The sequence below is a fragment of the Paroedura picta genome, chromosome 2 (genome assembly GCF_049243985.1).
Source record: "Paroedura picta isolate Pp20150507F chromosome 2, Ppicta_v3.0, whole genome shotgun sequence".
In the NCBI taxonomy this organism is placed as follows: domain Eukaryota; kingdom Metazoa; phylum Chordata; class Lepidosauria; order Squamata; family Gekkonidae; genus Paroedura; species Paroedura picta.
Genome location: NC_135370.1, coordinates 75,182,718 through 75,198,542, shown reverse-complemented (window position 1 = coordinate 75,198,542; position 15,825 = coordinate 75,182,718). Strand labels below are relative to the sequence as shown.

Here is a 15,825-nt window from a genome sequence, read left to right as displayed (position 1 = left end):
CAGCGGGCCAAACCGGATGCGCCTATCGAAGCTGGGTGCATCTGGATTTGGCTGGCCCCTGGAGCGCCTGCCTCCAGGAGCCGACTGAGTGGGCCCAGCGGGCTTGCAGCACCCGCTCTCCGGGGCCCACTCAGCCTCGCAGAAACCGCATGCCTGGCGGCCAGGGGCCTCTCCCCTACCCTGGGCCCGCAGAGGTCTCTTACTGCTGCGAGTGGCCTCCGTGGGCCCAGGGCCAGCTCTCTACCGTGCGCCCGTCAGGGAGGTGCCTCTCTGCTGCCCCTGGCCCCACCAAGGACTCTCACCGCTGCAAGAGGCCTCTGCGGGCTCAGGGGCAGCTCTCTGCCGGGGCGCCTGGCAGGGAGGGGCCTCTATGCTGCCCCTTGGCCCGCGGAGGCCTCTCGCCACTGTAGCAGGCCTCCGCAGGCCCTGGGGAGCCTCGCACCACACCCAGGAGCCTCTTGACCTCCAAAATCCCAGGACACCGGAATCAGGTAAGCTGCGGATGGGGGGGGGGCTCCCTTCTCTGTCCTTCCCCCTTACCTCTTCTTCCCTTTCAAAGCCCATTTTTTAAAATGGGCTTTGAAACTACTATCAATATATTTTTATTCAAGGTATATGAGCTTTTGCATGCACTCACACTTCCTCAGATACAATATGATGAAAGGGAAGTAAACAGTTCATACTTATAGGCAAGTGTGAGGGTACAGCATAATGAAATGGTTAACAGATACCAGAGATAAAAAAAATTGTTGGTCTTAAAGGTGCCACTGGACTCGAAAATTATATGACTCCACATACTTTCCATAAATACTTGATACGTACCACGAAAGGAGTTGGTTAGCACCATGGCACCCATAGGAGCCACACTGAGGACTCCTAGTATAATGTATGTTTCCTGCTCCAATAAACAGAGAAATATTCCTCTGTAGCTGAAATACATACTTATGTTAGATGAAATGATCCCTTTGGGCATCATGCATTAGTGAGTAAAGTGCTCTGGGATGAAAGGATGCTATAGAGATTAAAGCATTTTGTCTGTGCAGCATATGATGCCAGAAGTTCTAAATCTCATTACCCTCTGTAAGCAATTACTAATAATTGACTTAGGTGCAGGAATTGCTGTGTGAAATTCCTAGGCTATAAGTTGTGTATTAGATCAGAGTATGATTATTGGTTGCAACCCTTTATTTTGGCTGTAGGACTGTCCAATTAAATTTCTTCAGGAATTAGGAGACTTGGCTAACCCATAGATTGAATTGTTTTCGCATATTCCATGCCATAAGTGCTATGAGGTTTCATTTCTTATTCAGCAGTATTTTTCCAGTTTTAAAATTTGTTCTATCAGTTTGTTGTTTAAACTGCCTTTTCACAAAAGTTTTTATAATTTCTCTTTAACTATTTCATATCTTCAAACTAGAATATAAAGAAAAAAATCAATGATCATGTTAATGTGCTAACATTTTTCATGAGCCAAAGAAATTACAAAACATTTTATTTATTTTGAAACATATTTCTCTGATACATTTTAATCTCAATGCAAAATTTAATAATTTAATTATTTTAGCATTGCTATTATCACTTTGCATTTAATATCCTGGTCTAATTTTATATTGAACATAACATCTAATTTGGTAAAGGCTCTGTAGCTGCACTTTGCTCACCCCTCCATTTCTTTTGTGTCTTTTATGGTTTTATAATTCCATTTTGTTTCAACCACATGTTTTCTTTTTCCATCTTCTTTCTGGGAAACCCAAAGTATAGTAAGTGAAACTGGTGCATTTCATATTTACATCATATTATAAAATGTACAATGAAAATTCTCTCTTCTCTGTCAAGTCCTATGTGATACATAATGATAATAGCTTAAATGCTTTCAGGGGAGGGCGGTATATAAATACAAAAATTAAATAAATAAATAAGCCTCTCTTATAAGAACAGTGCATCTTTTTATTCAGGCAGCTGGCAACTCTAGCCCCTTCTCGTCCCACTGGGAAGTCTGAGAATCCATTTTGTGGTAGTGCCCCCAAAGCTTTTCAGAAGTACGTACTGCCTCAGCAGGATTGGTGTCCTTTTCCTGCAATTCTGGTTCTTGGAAAGTTATTTTTTAACATTCCATAGTGTGATCCTGTACCTGCAGCCTGAAAGGGTACAATATATTCTGCCAACTCAGGTCTCTGCCACCTCACCACATGTTGCAAGGAGGGCCTATGTTTGCATGAAGGAAGCTTGAAAGATATAACCCCATGCCACATATTACACCATCCAAGGTCTTGATGTTCCGCTTTGGGCTTATATACTTCTGGTATGTTCTGACTGACTACATCCTGCTGCTATCAGAGCAGCATTGGCAGAGCAAGGGGCAGAAGGGGGCAGTTATTTTTGTCTCTCCATTGTGTCCAGGGGGAGCAGTTTAACAATCACCATCTTTGATGCTTTTACAAATCTTTGGAATGGTCTGGAATGCAACCAAGATCTAGGAGAGTTTAAGATACACGCAAGATTATCATTACTGCAGCAGATCATTCCTGGCAGCCCCCCCCCCCCCAAGAGCCCTGGACAATGTCAGGAATTTTGTTTAAAAGGCAGTTTTTCTTCCTTCCTGTCAGTTGACCTTGTATTTGGGGAGGGTAACAGTCCATGTTATGCTTTCTTGCTTTTCTTTCAAAAGAATAAATACATTCAAGAGTTCATGTTCATAATATTTTTTACAAGGGTGATCCTGCACGTAAAAGTTGCATAGTCCCCTTTGAAACAGAGTCAGATGATTAATCCACTGCTTCTCAGAACACTTATCTCTAGCCTGCACCTCTTATGCTTCCTCCCTGCTCAAAATGGGCCAATTCATTTAATATCACAATAGAGGATAATAGTTATCTTTTCAATTTTAAACATGTGGGATATTCTGCCCCAGCTTCACATTTTCCATATACAGCTAAGGTGATTACATAGGATATATATGTACTAATTAGACAGTGGAGTTAAAAAAAAAAAAGTCATTTCTCAGATCACAGTTCCTTAGACGAAAACGTAGGGTGTTTAGGGGTGCAGGATTTCCCAGATAGAATGTTGTGTTCAAATGGGGCTTGCATGCACAGTTTGGTGAATACCGAAGAATTTGCATAGAACGGCAAGGCCATTGTGCATATAAAATACATAATCCACACTTATATGTCCCTGCATTTTTTGGCTGAGCTTGTTTTTGTTTTGTTTTGTTTTTTTTACAAAATATACAGCTTTGTATACATTTAGTGCAGTGGTTCTCAACCTGGGGGTCAGGACCCCTTTGGGGGTCGAATGGCCCTTTCACAGGGGTCGCGGCAGGGCAAGCAGCTTGGCTGGGGGGGTACCCTCCACACAACAGCCTTGCGGGGTAGATCGAGATAGAGCGTTTGTCTGTCTGGAGCAGCGGAAAAGAGTGAAATTGGCATGGTGGGACAAGAGGCAGAACTGAACTGAGAAACCCCAGAAAAAAATCAGTTTATATACAATCATGAACAATGGATCTTCATGCCATTGGACAGTTTTGGTTTAATTTCTGAAAAAGAACACTTGCATAATATTATGGTTGGGGGTCACCACAACATGAGGAACTGTATTAAAGGGTCGCAGCATTAGGAAGGCTGAGAACCACTGCTTTAGTGTATCCAGTACGATTTTTAACTCGCCCCCCCCCCCAATTGCATAGTGTATGGCAAGCAATTCTAAACTGATCTACTCAGAATATTATAGTCTATTAAATGAGGCTTTCTCCCATGTTTTTAACATTACATTGAAGGTTCCCTTGATTTTAAAGGTGTGTTTCTCTGTAGCATAGGGTGGAGATGTCATTTGATAAATACAAGACCAAATCTTTAATGAGCTCACAGAATTCACACAGTTCTTGGCAGCTCGGTGTTGTTGCTTCTAGCAAAAACCGAAAGTGTTTGGGGCTGATACTCTATTATATACCCACAACTGCGTGTCAACATGGATTTTTACTGAAATTGACATTGCAGCCCCACATTTCACACCATTTCTCTCATACCAGCCTGGGATCTGCTGGTAGAGAATAGTGGTAAGTAGCAGAAGGGAAACCCGATATATCCGGCACTGCCCTTTTTTGGTTGGGGACCTCTGCTCCTTTTTTACCTGTGGAACAGTTAGTTGCATCAAACCCATTGTATTTTTAAGATGTAAATGGAACTGGCCATGGTACTGGGGTCACTCTGGACAGGCACGTGGTTGTGAATTTCCTGCCTTGTGCAGGGGGTTGGACTAGATGACACTGGAGGTCCCTTCCAACTCTATGATTCTATGCAATTGTTTTATGATTGTATTGTCTTATTTGTACTTATTGCCATTTCTATGTCCTAGTCCAAAAGCATTTTAAAAGTAATATTCTTATAAGAAGAAATGTAACAAATAGTTTAACTTCTACATATCCTTAGATGCGAGTATTTCTGTTCCAGTTTTTGGATCAGGGTTAAAACCTGGATTACTCAAAGGCTTACCTTAAACCTGTGTGTCTCCTCTTCCTATGGTTGTCTCATATGTTATCATTTTTCCACATATGGATAATGATATTCAAATATGAAATATTTGGTCAACTAAGGTTTGTACTCCTTCAGACTGTTTGGAACTTGACATTGTTGTCATGTAGTGAAGGAAAGGAGAAAGAAAGCACAGAGCTGACAGAAAAGATGCAGAAAAAAAGAGTTGTGCAGCAGAGTTTTTGAGGCATGGGGTCAGGAGAATGATGAATACTATATTTAGTTGGTGTGTTGCCCAAACCAAACCTTTCCTTCCACATAGATCTCCCTTCTGAAAGAGAAGTCTCCCTGTCCACTTCCTGTTTCTTTCAGAAGTTTGCTTTTGCAACACACTTGTGTATTCCCTTTGCTATCCTCTCTAGTCTTGACTATTTCTGTCAGTAATGGTGTGCCAAATACTCCATCAGCAGGTTCTGGTTAAGAGTTTTACATAAAGTGTATGCACCTAATTTTCAGATAGAGGAGACATGCAGCTCTGTTGGCTGTCAGTTAAAGATTATACGCAGCATGATATTATCCTTATTTTTCATACCTGTGCAGTGGGAGGAAGTGCAATGTAAATTAGACTACTATGACATGAGATCTCCCTCCACCCCAAGACTGATTTCTTTCTATGTCAAAATGCTTTTCATCACTCAACTACTTTAGAAACAAACAAATTGAAAAGAAAGTTCTCCAGACATTCTGTAAAAAGAAAAGTGGCATTTTATAATCCAAGGATAGAAAAGACTGATAGCAATATGCAGGGTGGCCAAACTGTGGCTCTCCAGATGTCCATGGATTACAATTAGCATGCTAGCAGTGGCTTATGGTAATTGTAGTTCATGGACATTGAAAAGTCACAATTTGGCTACCCCTGTACTATAGAATCTTCTTGTATAGTAGAATGTTTTAAGGAAAAGTACCAGATCAAGACTTAAAGTCTTCAGTAGACTTATGCAGCACGTTTTTTTTACAAGCACTTTGGGTGCACATAAAGTGCTCTGTTGAATTTTTCCCACTCATAATTGCAACAATCCTTCGAAAGAAATGGCCTTTCATTCCTATTTTGCAGACTGGTGGAACCAAGATGAGAAATCATAGCTTACCCAAGGCCACTGTGCAGTTCATTGGCAGCATTTGTTGCAAAAGCCAGCAAGTGGTCCAGATGTACAGATGGAAAATAAAACTCCAGTTACAGTGCTTGCTTAACTTTCTAGGTTTCTCAATACTCTAGAAATACAAGTAATTGCAAAGTTTTCCTAGAACTGTGGACCATAGGGATTGCAGCACTGACATACAATTAGTTCTTCATAATTTATGCATAATATTCTATTTCATATTGTATTAATTGCTTAAGAATCTCAAGATTTAGATTCTGAAATTTTGATTTAGTCAAGAGTTACAAATCACATGGCCATTAACAAGAGTCATAGTGCAGTGAGTAGAATGACAGACTTCCATACGAAGCCTATGGAATAGATTTAAGATTGCAGTTCGAGAGACACTTTTCATGTAGTAAGCCCAACTGAATAATGTGAAAATTCTTAGTAAACCTGCTTAGACTTGCTCCCTACATCTGTATAACTAAGTTTGAACTGGCAGAATATCTCAGGATCCTGTGTTCTGCCAACAGCAAAGTGAAAAAACAACAACACAGCAGTAAGAACAACTTGCAGAACCACAACCAAAAAGAGAGCAGGCCTTTTTTTATACCCCACTTTTTACTACTGAAAGGAATCACAAAACAGCTTCCAATTACCTTCCCTTTGTCTCCCTACAATGGACACCCTTTGAGTTAGGTCTGAGAGAACTACAAATGGCCCAAGGTCACTCAGTTGGCTGCATGTGGAAGAGTGGGAAATTAATCTCCAGATCAAAAGCTAATGCTCTTAATCACTACACCAAGTTGGCTGATCCGGTATTCAACTGGTGGCCAGTACAGCTGTTGGAACCCAGGCTGGATGTGGGCCCTCCAAGGTGTTCTCATGAGAACCCTGGTTGCTACATTCTACACCAGCTCTAGTTTCTGGATTAGGGATAAAGGTAGACCTGCATAGAGCGAATTGCAGAAATCCAGTCTAGAGGCGACTGTTGCCTGGATCACCGTGGCTAGGTGTTCTAGGGCCAGGTAGGGTGTTAGTAGCTTGGCTTAACATAGGTGGAAGAACACTAGCCTTGCTACTCGGGTGACTTGCTCCTTCATGGAGAGGGAGTTGAAAAAGATCATGCCCAGGTTCCTGGCTGAGTGTGCAACTGATTGATTAGGTTTGTAACTTGCAACCACTGATGATGGCTGGGAAAGCGGGATAAAAAATACCTGGGACCCCATTTTGGTTGCTGATACATTGGTCAATTTACTGTTGATATACTGAATAACGAGGACCACAGCCATGATTTTCAGCCTTTGAACACTGGTTCCCCATGGTTTTAATACATCTTTTGATTTATCATGTTTTGCTTAAGTTGTTTGGAGTGGGAGATATTGTTTGGAGTGGGAGTACCAATGTGCGTACTAAGAAAAGAATAATTTATAATTTTTGTAAATTTGAATTGCATGCAGTGCTTCGTGAATATATGACTGATGTGACCATGTATGATAAGAACAGATTCTTGAGTTTGCTATATGACTTTAAGATTTTTGTAATTAGGTTGGCCCACTTTAAGTTTTCTTTGTCAATCTCCTTGAAAATGACTGGAGCACAGGTGCATGCTGTGGCAAGTAAGACTCTGAAGGTCACGTATATTGATAACGATTCCTAGCATGGAACAACTCGTAACATTAGACCTTGCCTGAAGAACAATTCGAACAGAGACCCACTGTAGAAACTCTGTCTTTCACAAGGTTTATAAGAATAAAAGAAAAGACATTTTACACCAGTTTCTCTGCATGAACTTTATTTCATGTTGATGTTTAGAGCCAACACAGGTTCTTGTTTGGGTTGATTTAAATAGTATCCCAAACCTGAAATTTTTGGGTTTATGATTACATTATGTGAAATGATGGACAAGAGGAGCACCAATCTGTGAGAAATATTACTTTTCTGTTCAGGGAGTCTCTGTTTTAAAAGCCTGGTTGTTTTTTCAATGCACAGTTTTTCACATTCATATTGTTGTATAACATAAACTGGAAGAACGTGTTGGTTTTTATATGCCGCTTTTCTCTACCAGGAGTTTAAAAGCACCTTCCTTTGCATCTCCCCACAACAGACACCCTGTGAGGGAGGTGAGGCTGAGAGAGCCCTGATGTTATTGCTCAGTCAGAACAGTTTTATCAGTGCCGTGGCAAGCCCAAGGTCACCTAGCTGGCTGCATGTGGGGGAGTAGGGAATCAAACCCGACTCGCCAGATTAGAAACCGCTGTACTTAACCACTGTACAAAGGTGGTTCTACTACATAGTCATTGGTACATTTTGTAAAGTGTTTGAGATAATATTTTTTGTTATCACCCAGGATTGATGAAATAAGTGTTTTAGGTTTAGTGTTTTAGCAGAAACAACATTGGCCTGAAAAAAAATGACCTACTGGAAGTTTAGACAGACTGCATCCTTTTTTGCTGGGTGTTACTATGAATTAAAAGGTATTTAAAATTAACAGTTATTTTATAGGCCACAATGGTTCTTTATCACATAGGAATATCATACAGTAGCGATCCCCAACCTGTGGGCTGCGGACCACATGTGGTGCGACTAATTGGAGGTGGGCCCCGAAGGACGCCTTCTCCCCCCTGCCCCCGGCCCTTTACAACACACTTCGGGTGTCATTGTCTCCCATCACTCCCAGATGGGACTATCTCGTTGCAGAGAAACAAGCTCAGGGCTCCCATTGATTTGTCATTGTCATGAGTTAAAATTTCCATGAAAATAAAATGTTCCTTATGTTCATTGTTGTGGCGTGTCTGTATCTTATTTTGAAGGGATGTTTAAACATTACCATAGCGATCAGAGAGCGTTAGGACAGTGGTTGAGAGTAGAGGAGTAAACTACCCCCCCCCCACTGGGCCTCAGTAAAATTGTCAAGCGTTGAGTGGTCCCCGGTGATAAAAAGGTTGGGGACCACTGTCATACAGTATATTCCAGTTCTTGTAAATACTTTTAAAAATTGCTACCCTTATTGAATTGTAAATTAAACTGCATACTAATCTGTCAAGGTAACTTTTTCCCTTGCTTGTGAAAATTTCTTTTCTAAGTGGCCTTGAAAAGGGAAGTTTACAATACCTGTTGTGGTGAAAATCTCTGAAAGATTTTTTTTTTTTGCAGTCTAGGGCCTGATATTCAAAATCCTGCTTCTTTGTTCAATTCCTTCTCATTCTAAGGACGAGTTAGACATAGATTGTTTCTAACATGTGGGGGATGGTGATTATCAGAGTGAATTTTCCTCAATAGGTTTATAATAGGCTGGTAGGAATTTGTTTTTAAACACGACAATATCTAAAAAATAATTCAATTTTTAGATTATTATCTTTATTGTCCAGCCAGCCATTTATGAAAAGAATGTAACTTGCTTAGAGTTCCCTTCTATAACATAAAGACATTGTCTGTATACCTCTACCAGTTTAAGATGTATTTCTGAAAAGGATTGTTAATCTTATTCAGATTTTTTTCCATTATTAAATTGTCTTAAAACTTCCAATTCATAATAATCTCGGGGGATCAGTAATTTAGGGCCAGTCATGAGTAAGTCATTTTCAGTTCTTATTTGATCTCCAAGAAGCTAATAGGGTCTAAGATCTGATTTAACTTGCTTTTGCCAACTTGGCCATTTGTGAAGAAGCAAAGCTTTGAGAGCCTTTAATTCATAGTTCATCCTCATGAAATCTTGCAGCTGCTATAGCAAGAAATGACCAAGGGGTTCAGTATCCACCAAACTATAAATTACTTTGTCCTTTTAGATGGGATCTGATGTAGAGGGCAGAGGAAGCACAGCAGTTCTGGAAAGGGTATCTGCCACCAGTATGTCCTTGCCCTTAGAGTAAGCAATCCAGATGTCATATTTTTGGAGCTGTAACAGCATCTTTTGTAGTGGTGCTGGGGTCTTTCCAGTTGGCTTGGTGAAAATTGCTTCCAGAGTTTTGTGGTGCATTTGGACTATCACTTGGGCACGAAACACGTGCAAGTGGAATTTAGTAATGGCAAAAGAATTGCTAGAGGTTCCTTTTCAATTTGTGCATAGTTTCACTCAGTTTGTGTTTGTGCTATTGAAGCATAAGCAATGTGTTGCTATTGTTGAAACAGACATGCTTCCAAACCAACTTCGGATGCATCTGTTTTTCCACCAGTTATTTTTCTGAATCAGAATATCGGAGTCCTGGGCAAGCCGTGATTTCTTGTTTGAGATTGTTTAGGGCTTCCTGCCGCTCAGGCCCCCATTGCCACAATGCATCAATTCATAACAGGGCTTACAGAGGTGCAGTCAGACTTGATTCATTCAGTATATATTGAGTGAGGAATTGTATAGTATCTAATAAGTCTCTGAAGGCCTTTCTTGACCACAGGTAGTGCTATTATGTTGATCGCTTCCACCTTGTTGTCATGTGGTCTAATGTCGCCTTTAGGAAACACATGGCCTGCATATTTGACATATTCTACCTTATTCCTTTTGAACTTTACACCTTTGTGTTGTGTTCTTTGAAGAACATGCTTTAAAATGACATCATGTTCCTTCTCTGCTACTGCAGTAATCATGTCACCTGGAATAATATGGACACCTGGCATGTCACTGAAGCATTCATAATTTTTCTGTTGAAATATTTCACTTGCTGACTGGATACCAAAAGGGAATATGGTAAAAGCCTTATTAAGAGTGTGTGGATGAAGATAAATCCATAGTGAACCATTTTACTTTGGTTACTAGGCTACTGACTCAAGGAGTGGGCTTTGTAATTTTTGTTATGATGCCTTGTGCTTCCAGATAGTTAATTTTGTCATTCAATTTGTCCAAAATGAAGTAACAGATCTTTCTACATCAATGAACAACAGGAGGTATTGTTGGATCCAGAAAAACATGATAAGTGTCAGGAAATCTACCCAAGCCTTCAAAAACATCAGAGTAATGCTTGAGGTCATCTCTTAGTCCCAAATTCTATGTAGCATACCAAGTGGACTATCCTGAGGAGATCCAGATTGATGACAGGATTTCCAAGCAGGTACTATCTGCAACTTCTTTTGGCTCTCTTGCCCAGTGTAATTTCTGCCTAGCAGCACCTCTTATCCCCAAACGTCTTCTCCCAGTCCTTCCTGATAAAACAAAGACAGGGCCATTAGCGACACATTACACCTAGCCAAGGTATTGTTCTACTTGATGAGATTACTCCACACCTCCCACTCTAGTGACCTCACAGTTCAAACCCACCTATCAGGTACTCATAATATCAGAGACCAATCAACAATCACGGACCTCCTAGTGGGCAGTCTCTGGGGCTGGCCTGGGAATTTCAAACACTATATCAAGCCTTGCACACACCCTGTGTGTGTGTGTTGTCCCTCCATACCCGGCATCCTGTCCACCCCTGATGTTGTGAACCCTGTGTTTTGGCTGCTTGAATCTAAGAAAGGTGCAGTATCTTGAACTTGTCCCCTTGTAGAACTTAGTGTAACTTGTCCCCCTGTAGAACTTAGTGTATGTATGGTTTTTTTTGCTTCTGTGTGTGTTTTGAATGTATCCCAATATTTTTCCCCGAATAAATCCCCTGAGTGTAAGCTTTTGTCTTCTTCATTTAAGAAGGGTTTCTTCCAGGGAAAGGACCCCGTAAAAATTGGTAGTAAAGATCCTGCATTACCCAGCTTCTTGCTATATTCATGATTCCCCAGCAATTTGGGTAACAGAGTTACTGTGCTGTGCCGTACCGTAGAGCAAGTGAGTTGACACTGAGCCCATGAATAACATTTTCACTTCCTTTTATAACTCTGCATATTCTTCCTTCATTCTACACTTTAGCAAAATTATTTGCGAGTCTGGAGGAAGACTCGTGACGAAGTGGTAAGAGCATCCTATAGAATGCAGTTAATAGCCTATGAGATGGGGGTGAAGTTGGTAAAATGCAAACTCTACTGCAAACTCATGCTTAGTGCAATTATTCAGGATAGTTAGATCTCTTACCGCCCTAGAGGAAGGGCGCCAAAATAACAGCCTATTGGACATCAGCTGTGAAGCCTTTGCGAGTCACTTTGCAGATAAAATCTCGACACTCCGCCATGACCTCCCTCCTTTATATACAGAAAGTGAACTAGAGGCCCCCTGGCTGGCTTTGGAGAGTTCACTGAGTAACTTCAGATGACTCAACGCTGACCAAAGTGGACAAGTTGCTAAAGACAGCGAAGCCAACCAGTTGCTCTCTAGATCCATGTCCATCATGGCTACTAAAAACATCCAACACAAGAGTAGTAGCCCCCCCTCCGGGAGATAATCAACCCTTTCAACAGGAGAATTCCTGGAGAGACTAAAAGGGGCAGTGGTTTGCCCGCTACTGAAAAAAATCTTCTCTGGATCCACGGCAGCCATCCACCTATCGCCCCGTCTCGCACTTAGCATTTCTTGGGAAATTGCTTGAAAAAGCGGTCATGGACCAATTGTCAGCATACTTGGAAGAAGCTCCGGTCCTAGACCCATCCCAGTCTTGTTTCTGGCCTGGCCATGGGGTAGAGACAGTGCTAATTGCCCTGATGGACGACCTACATTGCCAGCTGGACCAGGGCTAGTCAGAGCTGATTATATTATTAGATCTCTCACCAGCGTTCGATACAGTAGATCATGAGTTTTTAGCTCACTGCCTCACCGATGCCAGGATCAGAGAGACTGTCCTTCAGTGGCTGATCTCCTTTCTTCGGAATCGCGGACAGAGGGTAGCATTAGGAGAGAGCTCATCAAGCTGTCACCAACTGGCTTGTGGAGTCCCCCAAGGGGCAATACTCTCTCCAACTCTATTTAACATCTTTATGCACCCTCTTGCCCAACTGGTGTGGAGGTTTGGCCTGGGTTGTCACCAATATGCTGATGAAACCCACCCCTTCCTCCTGATGGATGGCCGCCCCGACTCTCCCCCAGAAACATTAGCCAGCTGTCTGGAAGCGGTGACAGGGTGGCTCAAGCAGAATGAAGCTCAACCCTTCAAAGATGGAGGTCCTGTGGCTGGGCAGGAAAGGTCCAAGCGAGGAAGCGCGCCTACCCAATCTGGATGGAGTGCAGTTAATAGTGGCCCACTCTGCCAGAAACCTGGGAGTGATACTCGTTGCCTCCATCTCAATGGAGGTTCAGATCATGATGGTAGCACGGCTGGCATTTTCCCACCTTCGCCAAGCCAAACTAATAGCACCCTACTTGCCCCCAGAACACCTCACCACAGTGATCCATGTGACGGTCACCTCTAGGCTGGACTTCTGTAACTCGCTGTATGCTGGTCTGCCTTTATCCTTGATCCAGAAACTGCAACTGGTCCAGAACACGGCTGCCAGGGTCCTCACAGCAACATCTCAGAGGTTCCACATCCAGCCCATCCTTCAGTAGCTGCGCTGGCTCCCAGTTGAATTCTGGATCAGGCTTAAGGTTTTGGTTATCACCTTTAAGGCCATACGTGGTCTGAGCCCAGTATACCTGAGGGATCACCTCTCTGCCTACACCCCTCAAAGAGCCTTGTGCTTTTCTACCTCCAAACTCCTGGTGGTCCCTGGCCCCAAAGAAGCTCGCTGGACTTCAACCAGGGCCAGAGCTTTCTCCATTCTGGCCCCCACCTGGTGGAACAAGCTCCCAGAGAAGAAACAGTTCTGCAGGGCCTGCAAAAGAAACAGTTCTGCAGGGCCTCCACCAGGCATTTGTTTGAGGTTGACCCGGACCATCGCTTCCAATTAGCCTTCAGCCCCCCCCCCATTACAACCACCACTAACCTGCTGTAACCAGATTGTCCCACTTTTGGCGGGACATCTGGGGGTACCTGGCAAATTGTACTTATGTTGAAATTAAAAAAATATATATTACAATACTATTTTTGCATTCTATGCGTTCTATGAAACTTTTTGTTGCTCCATGTAGACCAAATTTGTAATCAAGAACCCCCCCCCCCGGTCAATGGTGTCCCGCTTTACCAATGTTAAGATCTGGTTACCTTAGCCTAACCCACTGGGTCCCAGTAAGAGCTATCTGAGGCTCCTTTGCAGTTTTATCATATTATTATTGCTGTTATCATGTTGGGGTTATTGTTGTAGTAGTGTTATTGCTGTTTTCACATGTGTTACCTCATGTTATCTGTATCTGTTCCCTGTTCCCTGTAAACTGCCCTGAGCCTTCGGGGGAGGGCGGTATATAAAAATATAAATAGATAAACAAACAAATAAATAAATAGATTTTCCTTGAGTAACATGGAACTCCAAGGGCTGGACACTGTCTAGATTTATGTGTGTTTTCACATTTATTGCAATTTAGCTGGGGCAGGCACTTGTATGGGAGGTCTGAAGGTTTGCATGCTTGATGCAAGAAGCTGGAACAATTTCACTTTTGCTCCACAGCATGCAATGCTTGCTTTTGCAGACATAGCTTTGGACTGGGCAGTTTTCTCCAGGAGCTTGCTATCATACTAAATACTATCTTGTATTTTAACATGAGATCCTGAGAAGGACCAAACTCACAATCAGGGCTGGTTTATCCATGTAGATCATGTCACTACGGAACCTGCGCTTCCAAGGCCCTGAAACAGTGCCTTTTACCTCATGGGACGTATTCTCTCACTTCCTTCCTTTTCCCTCTTAAGGACACTGTAGGGGGCCTCTCTACCCCCCAGTCTGGTAGCTCCCACTACAATTGTACAATGCAAGGGCCCCACAAATCCTTAAACTGGCTCTGGTGCAGCGGACCCCGCAAAACCTTAAACCGCTCCTGCTCCCAATACCGTGCTTTTTGTCTTAGCTCAATGACAAAGGATTTATTTCAGCAGACTAATTATAATGTAATTGCCAAAACTGGTATCTCTCAAACATATGGTGTTTTCTGAGTTCACAGTAAGTTAGTAAATCTGTTAAAACCTCTGCCAGTGACTCATTGTTAGTCTGTAATCATACCTTGCAAATTATTGTAAGCATCAAGGGCTTTGCCTCCTATACAGTGAAGCAAGACTGCAATTTTATAAACTTCAGACTTTTTTTTTTTTTTTAGCCTTTTTGACTGCTAGGTACAGTTTCTGCTTTTGTTCCCATCTCCTACCCTAAATTTCTCACAAAGGAGAAGTCTGATGAAGCCTTGAAATGCTCCATTGCTTTACAAGGGATGCAAACTGGAATGTTCCTGTTCAACACAGGAGACTGTAAGGTGATACGGGCCAACTTCTGATATTATGTAATATCCCTCTTTGGCTCTGGGTTTCCGGGTTCCAATCAGGCTTCCATTTTTCAGTTCTACTCAGTAGAGACCAGATGGCTCAAAACATCAGCTATTTATTTGCAAGAAGATAGGTCTAACAACGAACAATGTTAGCTACCATACAAAACTGGAAACTGAACAAGAGTTCCACCTGTAGGACCAAACCACACAGATATTAGAGGAGGTGCAGACTGTTCCATTACATACATATATTGTATATAAGAAATTTACCACAGTACTGATAGCTGATTTTAGGCAGGCCAACACAAAATTGGGCTGTTCAGTGCTATCAGTCTGCTTTCAGAAATGTAATGTGCTAAAAGATTTCAGGTGCCGAGGAATAGAAAAGTTTTCACACTAATATCACTGTACTGATGGTTGTCAGGAGGTGTGGAGGGAGTTTAACTTCCAGGAGTTGCTGACAAATGTTTAAAATAACACAGTCCTATGCCCCAGAGATGTTAAGCCTGATGCAGTTGAGAAATTTTATTGAACATTTGTCAAAACAGTAAAAGTGCACAAAAATGTTTGTGCATTCCTGATGTTTTTCTGTTGTTACTGTTATTACATAAAGCAATGTGGTAATCTTTAACAGATAGCCATGTATAAGTTTAATTGGAATAGGAAAATTGGAATTGGAATTGGAAAAGTAGGCCTTAATTTGCAAATAATCATGTGCAGGCTTGTGGTTAAAAAAAAGAGCGTTTCGTATTACATGCCATATATATATAAAAATATATATATATATATATAAAAATAAAAGCTTTCAAAGAATAGAAGCTAAGACAAAAGGAAGGCAGCACTAAAATGCAAAGTCCAACTTTATGATTCTATGATTTTCTGATTAGAACAAATGTAAGTGTGAGATACACAGTGTTGTGTTTTCTTAACATTGTCTGCCATTTGCAGTCAAAACTTCCTTTATTTGTAAAATATTAGTTTATTTTTAGAAGAATCTAAGTCATTCTTTTAC

At 41.7% G+C, this 15,825-nt stretch overlaps 1 protein-coding gene across 3 annotated transcripts in view; it reads left to right on the top strand.

The window, feature by feature from the left end:
• SPTB (spectrin beta, erythrocytic) overlaps window positions 1-15,825 on the top strand; it is a 126,131-nt gene that overhangs the window by 15,614 nt on the left and 94,692 nt on the right. The gene's annotated exons all lie outside the window — the stretch shown is intronic.